Source organism: Sceloporus occidentalis, unplaced genomic scaffold (genome assembly GCF_023333645.1).
Source record: "Sceloporus occidentalis isolate IW3139 unplaced genomic scaffold, rSceOcc1.0.p SCAF_1, whole genome shotgun sequence".
Taxonomy (NCBI): Eukaryota; Metazoa; Chordata; class Lepidosauria; order Squamata; family Phrynosomatidae; genus Sceloporus; species Sceloporus occidentalis.
This window is the reverse complement of record NW_028316981.1, coordinates 26998034-27007673: the sequence shown is the minus strand read 5'-3', so window position 1 is coordinate 27007673 and position 9640 is coordinate 26998034. Positions and strand designations below refer to the sequence as shown.

The following is a 9640-nucleotide window of genomic DNA, read 5'->3' as shown; positions in this document are numbered from 1 at the left end:
TTATGTGAATGGCATATTCTGTGCAACTGTGGTTGGTCCTTAAAGTATCATGCTTAATGATATTACTGGGGTTTGCCTTTGTAATATTTTCCGGGCCCACCAACCCCACGTGCCATCATGTGGGCTTGCCCCTAGATTTCAGATTTTGGCCTGAAATTTTACATCTTGGGATAGTCTTCACCTGGCGACCCTATATACTCAAAAAGAGTCCAATTGAGAAGCAGAAGGTGGAGAAATGACTAGTGTTCAGTTGCCTGACAACTGATGCATAAATCAGGATAACTGATGCATATTCATGCATATCTAACAGGAAATAGTGGCCACAATCCAGTCACAATGAAACTTATCTAAGTCATGCTGTGTAGATGGGAGAGAGTTAAAGCATGTTTAAAACTCCCGTTTGCAACACAGGAACCTAAATACCTTTAAGCTGATTGCATATCTGGTTTTGGAGAACAGAGGGTGGGAAATACCCCCAGGCAAGGTAAAAAAATGGTCAGGGCTCCAGGAATTCCAGTGTTATTATATTTGCTAGAGCTAGTAATAATTTACTCATCATAGTTCACTGTGGAGCAGTGCCAAACATAATTAGGTTTCCATCATAAGGTTTATGTGTGGTGGTAACCATCTGAGGTGTTATCTTTTCAAGGAAACTGGGAGCAGGTCACTAAAACCACCAGGAAGATCAGCATAATAATTCCCAACTAGGAAGCAATCTTGGGCATTTTGACACCTGCTATAGCTGAATGCTATGAGACTCTGGGAATTGTAGTTTTGTGAGACATTTCACCTTCTCTGTCAGAGGGCCCTGGTACCACAGAAAACTACAATTCCCAGGATTCCAGAACATGGAGCCTTGGCAATTAAAGTAGTGTCAAAGTGGATTATTTCTGCAGTGTGGATGTAGCCTGGGAGAACCAAACGGGGAAAAGACCATTCATGGCAATATCTTCATATCCATAAAACATATCCAGGGGTAGCTGTGTTGGCCATGTAGCAAAGTACTCCATCATCTAAAATCCACAAAACAGTGATACCTTTATTAGGCTAACCAAAATGTGCATTATACAAGTTGCAAACGTTCAAGGCTCCGCTGTCTTCTTAATCAGGCAAGATGTTAAAGACTAGCTCTCAAAGGCAGTAAGTAGGCTTTTATCTTGCAAATGGAATTTAAAGTTTATTACCTGGACTGAATCTCCCATGGCCAGAAGAAGGGGCAAGCCTGCATGAATAATCCTCCATATCATCTGAACTGAGAGCAGCAACAACAAAATGCAGGCCTGTGACTAACATCTTCAATTTCCCCCCCTCCTGCATGGTTTTTAACACCTTGCCTGATGAAGAAGGCAATGGAGTTTCGAAAGCTTGCAACATGTATAATGTGTATTTTGGTTGAGCCAAGAAAAGTATCACTGTTTGGTGGATTTTGGATGATGCAGTCCATTCATGGGAAGGAGGAATGAGTGAATTCCATGTGGGTACCGCATCATGCTTTCCCTGCACCTGCCAGTTTTCTCATTCAGTGCCAGCCAAGCTAGGCTTCTTATAAACAACCACAAATACTTCCTCATTCTATGTGCTATATGGGTTTGTTTAACATTTACTGGGACAGCCACACAACACATGAGGCAGGGAGGTCTTTTGTCACAGCCTGTGACTCAGCCAGAGAGGCTGGGCATAATTGTTTAACCCTCTCATTCATTAGATTTATGGCTTAGTCATAAAAGTGAGCCTGGCCTTTTCTCTTTCTTTTTATGCTCTCTCACTCACTCTGAGTGCCATGCCTCATTTGGCACTTGCTGCCAAGAAATGAAGACACCTGTAGGACATTCGCCCTGACAAGACGGAGGCTACGGAAACCAGGTAGAACACCCTCTGGCTTTTTAAGGGATGTTTGATATGCTCTTAAATAACTATTTATTCTCTGGGACACCTGTTTTCCCATCACAACATGAATTTGCATGAATCTGTATGTGTGTGTGCATGTTTTAAAAATTAGTGGCTTAACTGGTGAACCGCTTTCACCTGAAACAATTTCGTTTGAGGTTTTGAAAGCCCCTGGCTGACCTTCGGCAAGTCACACATTCTCAGCCAAAGGGGAAGACAAAGGCAAACCTCCTCTGAACAAATTTTGCCAAGAAAACCCTGCGATGGGTTCACCTTAGGGTTGCTGTAAGTCGGAAATGACTTGAAAGGGCACAACAACAACAAAAGCCATTCTCTGGCTGTTTGATCCATGATGGGTGTGCTTTTTTTGTTGGTTTGGTTTGCATGAAAGGTATAATTTGATGCTGTGGAAACTGCAAACTGAGTGGGGATGCCAGCTTTTCAACCCACCTGTTCCACTCAAGTAGTAACTTGATCTACAGGAGCTGAAAACATTTCCCTGCATGCTGTGAAAATGTTCACCTACTGATCTTTGAATGCCAGGTTGTTGTAAAAGCAAAGCGACCAAAACTGCTGGAAGCACATCCCTGTACAAATGTAAGGCTGAAAAGCAGACCATTTGGCCAAGTAAGTTGATTCCCCCCCCCACCCCCACCCCCCACTTTCTATATATCAGCACAAGATAGAAATTGTATTATTTGGCTTTTATGTATTTTGTCCTTAATCCCTGCATGGCCAAGAAAAGGAGGGACCTCTACCTGCATCAGCCTCCCTCCAGGCCACCTTAAACAGCATCCTAAGCAAACATCTAAAATAAAATACAGCCCTGTAACTGACAATGGCTGCATCTGTCCTGCAAAATTAATCCAGTTTGCCATGGTGCAATGCTATAGGATTCTGGGATTTTATAGTTTTGTGAGATACTGAACCTTTTCTGAGAGCTCTGGTGCCACAACAGAGATCGCAGGATTGCATAGGATGGAGCTATGAAAGTTAAAGTGCTGTCAAACCCCCTCTGACCCCCTCGCCCACACAAATTGCACTATGCTGCTGCTACACTGCAGAATTAATGCAGTTTGGTATGAATTTAACTGTCATGGCTCCATCCTTGGAATCCTAAGATCTGGACTTTATTCTGGCAATAGAACTCTTCAACAGAGAATGCTAAGTTGCTCACAAAACTAAAAATCCCAGAATTCCATTGCACTGAGCTATGGTGGTTAAAGCAGTGTCAAACTGAATCAATTCTGTAGTGTAGATGCAGCCCTGGTCTCCCTAATTTGGGTCAATTCAGACTGGTGTATTGGGTGTTTGGAAGAAACTCTCCTATCTCCATTTGCTGCTGTGAAGTGAACATCAATCCTACCAGCTTGTAGATACAAGGTGTAACATCTTCCCTTCCCCTCAAGATATAAAATGTCTTTAAATGGTCACTGCTGATATCAGGGTACCAGTTGCCTAGGAGTGGGAGAGAGAAGGTTGACGTCCATGCTTTTAATAACTTGGCAAATTTGATTGCAAGGTCATATTTACCGATAGCACTTCTGCCTTAATGATGCAGGAGACTTGGAAACAGGGCAAAGAAAGTGGCAATGCTCAAGCCTCTATTGGTCCAAGCAACTGAATGAATTTCTCTTTTGGTCTGATAACTCAAGTCAAACCAAACTCACAATATCAAGAGTGAGCGGTGCCTCCCTCAGCGAGCAATGATCATCCAACGTGGAAGAAAATAAAACAAATTTTAAAAAATGGAAGATTATGTTTTAGATAACTTTAAACAATAGGTGCCTCTTTCCTCTTTCCCCCATTAACTCCTGTGAATAATTTTCATGTTCTGAGGCTACATCTCAGCCGCTCTGATCTATGGGTTGCTGAGTAGCTGATGGAGATGGCTTCTTTCCTTTCTTCCCGGCAAGCTCTTGGTGTTTGAAGGCTGCTGTTTCTTTGCAGATGAATTCTTCAGTCAGGTTTCACTGCTCCACAACCTTGACAGAGATGGTTGCCTTTGAAAGTGGAATGGGAGTCTCTGTTCCTCATTGTTTCTGGTTTGGGGCCATCCATTGTATAACTTGTTTTTCTTGTTGCCATGCCTTGCATATTATAGAACAGGAATTGTTTTCTTAAAAGAAGCCTGTTTTTTCCATCCCAAAACACACCGTTAGAGGTAAAATTATTTCACTTCATGTCCAAAAGGGTGAGGAAGCCATTGTGTTTATGGCAATTCACAATGTTCCTGAGGATATCAGTTAATGACGACAACAACTCTTCTGCTTTGGCATGTATTAAGGACTTTTCACATTTATTCAAGCTATCAAAATATTAGAAATGATCACTGGTCAGGGCCACACTAGTAAGAGAGATGTAGTTTAGGCCAGAGCTTCTCCTACAAACTTTTCCACTACAGTTCTCAAAATCTCTGACCATCAGCCATATTGACTAGGGCTTTTGAGAGATTAACCAAAGTTTGTGAATCACTGATGTAGGTAATATGGATATGGGCTGGTATCCCATGCTGTAGTTATAGCCAGATTTGCCATCATCTTGGAGCTGGAGCTGGAGGCAGAGAGGTGGGCATAGGTCACAAATTTATCTGCTTGATGGAAAAAGACAGAGTGAGGCTATGTGACTGGAACTATCATGCGCATAGTGGATTCCAGAATTTGGATTTCAACTCCCAACTAGGATGGTCAGTAATCAGTTGCCCTTCAGAAGGAGAAGTTACGGGTGAGAAGCTTTGAGCCGGGTAAGAAAAAAGAGAGTCCCTCTCACAATACGTCACCCAAACCTAGGAATGGATGAGAATTTCAGTTCAGTTCATTGTAAATGTTAGTTTGATTGTTTTAACCAAATTTTCAATGATTTGGGATGGAAAGAATCTGAGATTTCAAAAAAAATGAGAGAAAGTCAAACAAGCGTTTGCCCATCAGTTTGGGGCCCTGTGTTTTCAACCCTGTGAATGCTCAACTAGGGTTTCTATCTGATTTTTCCAATTGTGCTCATTTTTTAATTCTTACATGAGAGGTTCTCTCCCTGCTGGAAATGGTAGTATTGATTGAAATGGCATGGTTTAGAAGAGGAGAATTTTGTTTCAGTTTGGTTTTGTAAAAAGTACTAAAACCTGCACATTTCTTTATATTCAGAATTCATATTTATATTCAGAAGTTGAAAGAAGTTGGTTTTTTAAAAAAAAATGATTTTTAAAAAAGTTTTAGTATATCTTACAAAACTAAAGTGAATTATTTATCACTCCTATGAAAATCTCATTGTTCTTGCCAAAATACAACAAGAAATGGGTATGCTCAGTATACCTAGATCTGGTTCTTGTTAAAGACTGCTTAGATCAAGGGTGGGAAATGCTGCCCTCCAGATGTTGTTGGTCTACAATTCTGATCCACATTAGCCAGAATAACTAATGGTGAAGAATGCTGGGGGATGCAGTCTAATAACATCTGGAGGACTGTAGTTGTCCACTTCAGGCTTCAATGAAGGATTGTAAAGAAATACCATTCTACCTGCCATACAGAGTGGGAACACCTAGACACACTCCAGACATGTCCATGGAAGGGGATGAAGACAGAGCTAGGAAACAGTACTTTAGTTTTAATAGAATTCCCAGAAACCAATGGTCATACTGTCTGGGAGATTCTGGGAGATTTAACCCCCAAAAGATCCCCTCCCACTCATGCTGAGGTTTGAAGCTACTGCCTCCATGCCCTTACTGCTCACAGCAGCATTTGAAGTCAACAGATGTCAACTTTTAAATGGAACCATAATCCAGCCTTCACTTTATCTGTGCTTGATCTGCTTTAGCACAAACCACAAGTGTGATGCTGCAGCAAAGAAGGCAAATGCTACTTCAGCCTGCCTTAGTAGAAACATGGTTTCCAATTCAAGGAAATTAATAGCCCCAGTGTACTCTACCCTGGTCAGGATTCATCTGGATTACTGTGTTCGGTTCTGGAAGCCTCATTTTAAAAAGAATATAGACAAGTTGGAGTGAGGTCAGAGAAGGGCAACAAGGATGATAGGAGGTATGGAGAATGCACAAGGAAAGATTGAAGGTGCTGTGGGTGTTTAGGTTTAAATATTTCAAGGGCTGTCACAGAGAGGAGGGAGCAGGTTTGTTCTCTTTTGCCCCAGAGGGTAGGACCAATGATTTTAAAATAAGGATGGTAGATTTTGATTGAACAGTAGAAGAAACGTCTTGACAATAAGAGCAATTTGGCAATGAAAGCAACTGCCTAGAGAGGTGGTGGGTTCTCCTTCCAGAGATGTCAGCAGTGTTCTGATTATTTTGTGTCTGGCAACAAGGATGCACCCAGATGTTTCTCCAAGTTTGAGGCCCAAGCACCATGGAGTGAGCATCTGTCACTAGTCCCAGCTTCTGCCAGCCTAGCAGTTCAAAAGCATGCAAATCCAAGTAGATAAATAGGTACACTTCAGTGGGAAGGCAACAGTATTCTGTGCAGTCATGCTGGCCACATGATCATAGAGTCGTCTATGACAATGCTGGCTCTTTGGCTTGGGAACGGAGATGAGCACCACCCCCTACAGTTGGTTAAGGCTTGACAACCTTGTCAAAGGGGGAACCTTTACCTTTACTTTGCCTACTTTCCGTGAAGTAGGGAATTGCCATGTAGGAGGACATCAGGGGCTTATCAGTAAGACGGGAGGAGGGTATATGGCTCAGTGTAGTTTAAGTCTGCATGCAAATATTTAAGCCATGCTGAGGGGATGTAGGATTGAGGCCCCTTATTGTCAGGTCTGGTTGGCCCCATGGGTAAAAAACAATGAGTAAAGTTTTCCCCATCACACCATTTCTGTAACAGGAAAAATTATTTCTGCCTGTTATGTGCTTGATGCAGCACGGAGCCTCCAGTGAAGAAAAGGTGGCAATTGTGTATGGAGCAAGGATATGCATTCAGTGTCAGCCAGCAACCTCACAAGCATACATGCATGAACAGATGACAGTTGACCGTACACTAGTAGCAGCAGGTACCATATGTTGTAAGAGTGATCTCAGACGCCAGGGAGAAATGAGTTTTTACTTACAAGAAAAGGGAATTGAAGTCATGCCAGCATCATACAGGGAACAACATGAAGTCAAACAGCCATTGGCTGTATGCAACCCATTTAGGACAAGCAGCGGCTTGGGTGTCTTTAGTCTGCACTGGGAAATCAGTGGCCCTCCAGGTATTTCCAGACTACAGTATCCATCATCACAGCCCATTGGCCATACTGGCTGGAGCAGATGGTAACTGAAGTCCAACAGCATTTGAGGGCCACTGGTTCCTTACCTCAGACTGACATCCTTGTTCCAGTCTCCTCTCCACTCTGGGCACCACCCAGGTAAGAATAGAAGGCATGGCAACATGAGCCTCTTGGTTATTTCCTTCTTCAGAAGTTCAGGGATTCCTATTTCATTTCTTTCATTTACCTTTCCTGTATCAGTAGGCCACTCCTTGAGTCCTTTGCTTGTTCTGTAAAGCATTACACCAGAAGAAAGTGTCTTGTTTGCTTAAGCAGGCACGTCCTTCCCATCTTAAATGCATCAATTTCACCCTAGAGAACAATGACCAAAATGGGTTCAGGACCCTCTTTTGAGTGAATTTTTTCACAATGAGCAACAGAAGTACAATCGATTGCCCTCTGAAGAAGGTTCTCTGCCATGGGACAAACCCCAGGACCCAGTGGAATGCATCCAGGTCATCAGGTCCACTGGTATTGGCAACAACTGACGTTATTGCTGCCCTTCGCATGTACAGAGGCTTTTATTATGCCATTAACTCCTAACAGCCAAAACCCGAGCAGCAACAGGCAGCATAGAGATGAGAAACAGGACAATCTCTGTGACTTGCATTTCTTTGAGTTCCAACCTGCATTCCTCCCACCATCCTTCTCTTGTTTTGGATTGCTTTTGGGGTGCATGGAGGTTCATGTGTATTTTGGGGACATGCCTTTCCTTAAGCATGCACTTTTCTAATACATTTTATAATTCTGTTCATTTTTGCAGGCAGTTTCCCAATGACTACAGTATGTACAGCCAGTGTGCTGTAGTGGTTTGAGTGTTGGGCTACGACTCTGAACACCAGGGTTCAATTCCTGTTCAGCATTAACCCACTGGGAGATTTTGGGCATGTCACAGTCACTCAGCCCTGCGGGAATGCAGGGGCAAACCTCCTCTGAACAAATCCTGCCAAGAAAACTCCATAAGTTGGAAATGACTTGAAAGCACAAAGCACACAGTATATTAGTGCACATTTTCCAAAGTTGTGTACTTTGTGTTGCATGTATTTATTTGCCTGTAATTCTAAAATGACAAAAAGGGGAAGGATCTATTTCATGCAGTTTCTTTCCAATGGTGGGAAAATGAAAAATTGAAGTATTCTTTCACTAAGAGGCCACAAATATAATGAATTGGGGGGTGGGGCATGTAATTGATTAAAGTAATTTTTTTCTCCGTCTCCAACAGATATACAAATTTACAAAAATGTTTAAGGTTGTGACTACAAACAGGTGTGAGAGGCCTGTGCCCCTCCAATTGGTGTAAGACAGCATTGTCCCTCACCACTGGCCACACGCTGTCTAAGGCTGATTAATGTGGAGTTCAACTTAATCTTCTAAATTATAGAATGATAGAGATGGAAGAGACCCCAATGACCAGACAGTCCAAACCCCTGTCACGCAGGAACACAGAATCAAAGCACCCCCCGACAGATGGCCATCCAGCCTCTGTTTAAAAATCTCCAAAGAAGGAGACTCCACCACTCTCCAAGGCAGCGTCTTCTACACTCTTGAACAGCTCTTACCATCAGGAAGTTTCTCGTAATGGTTAGGTGGAACCTCTTTTCTTGTAGCTTGAATCCAGCTAATGTCCAGGGCTATATTGTTCCTCCGTTGTTTTTGTTTTAAATTTTTTTATTTATATGCCAATTTTCTCCCAATATGGGACTCAAGGTAACTCAAAAGTAGGATCGGTTGAAACCTGGTAACAAAAATTAAAACCAGAAATAGAAGATCAACCCATTAAAACCATAGATTTTAAAAAGCATAAAATTATTTAATAACATCAAAAAGTTAAAGATAGAACAAAACATCCTCATAGGATCCCTGGAAGCATTTATTCATTAAAAGCCTACTTGAACAAAAAGGCATTTTCCAGCCAGCACAAGGAGAGCAGAGAGGGGGCCAGCCTACCTCCTACGAGAGGGATTTCTACAAGGTGAGAGAAACCATTGAAAAGGCTCTCTTGCCAAACCAGCCTGTGATGGTGACAGGACAGAGAAAAAGGCCAGCCCTGAATATCTTAAGATTATGTTAGGTTTGTATAGGAAGACACAGTCTTTTAGGTAGGCATGGGCTAAGCCATATAGGGCTTTAAAAGTCATGTACCTGGAAAACAAAATGGTAGCCAGTGAAGCTGTTTCAACAAGCAAGTCATAATGCTGGTCCCTCTCAGCATTTTGGATCCACTGATGTTTCAGAACAGTTTCCAAAGGCAGACCCATGTTCTGTAATGTAATCAAAGCATGTGTCATCATAGCCAGATTTCACTTCTCAAGGAACAGGTGCAGCCAGCACAGTAGTCTTAGGTGTGCAAATGCACTCCTGGCCACCATTGAAACCTGGGTGTCCCAGCTCAGGGGTGAATCCAGGAGAACCTCCAAACTTTAACCCAACAGGTTTCCTTTCCATTAGTGACAGTTTGTGATCTAGTGGATTTTGGTCTGATTAGGAAGCTACCTTTCTCCAA

At 42.5% G+C, this 9640-nt stretch overlaps 1 protein-coding gene across 2 annotated transcripts in view; it reads left to right on the top strand.

Annotated features, from left to right (window-relative positions):
• The first annotated feature begins 1775 nt into the window (after positions 1-1775).
• Positions 1776-9640, top strand: part of FAM3D (FAM3 metabolism regulating signaling molecule D) — a 44444-nt gene continuing 36579 nt past the window's right edge. For both annotated transcript variants that reach the window (XM_089494307.1, XM_089494251.1), the window contains exon 1: positions 1776-1863. The gene's annotated coding sequence lies outside the window, so the exon portion shown is untranslated. The remainder of the gene's footprint in view (positions 1864-9640) is intronic.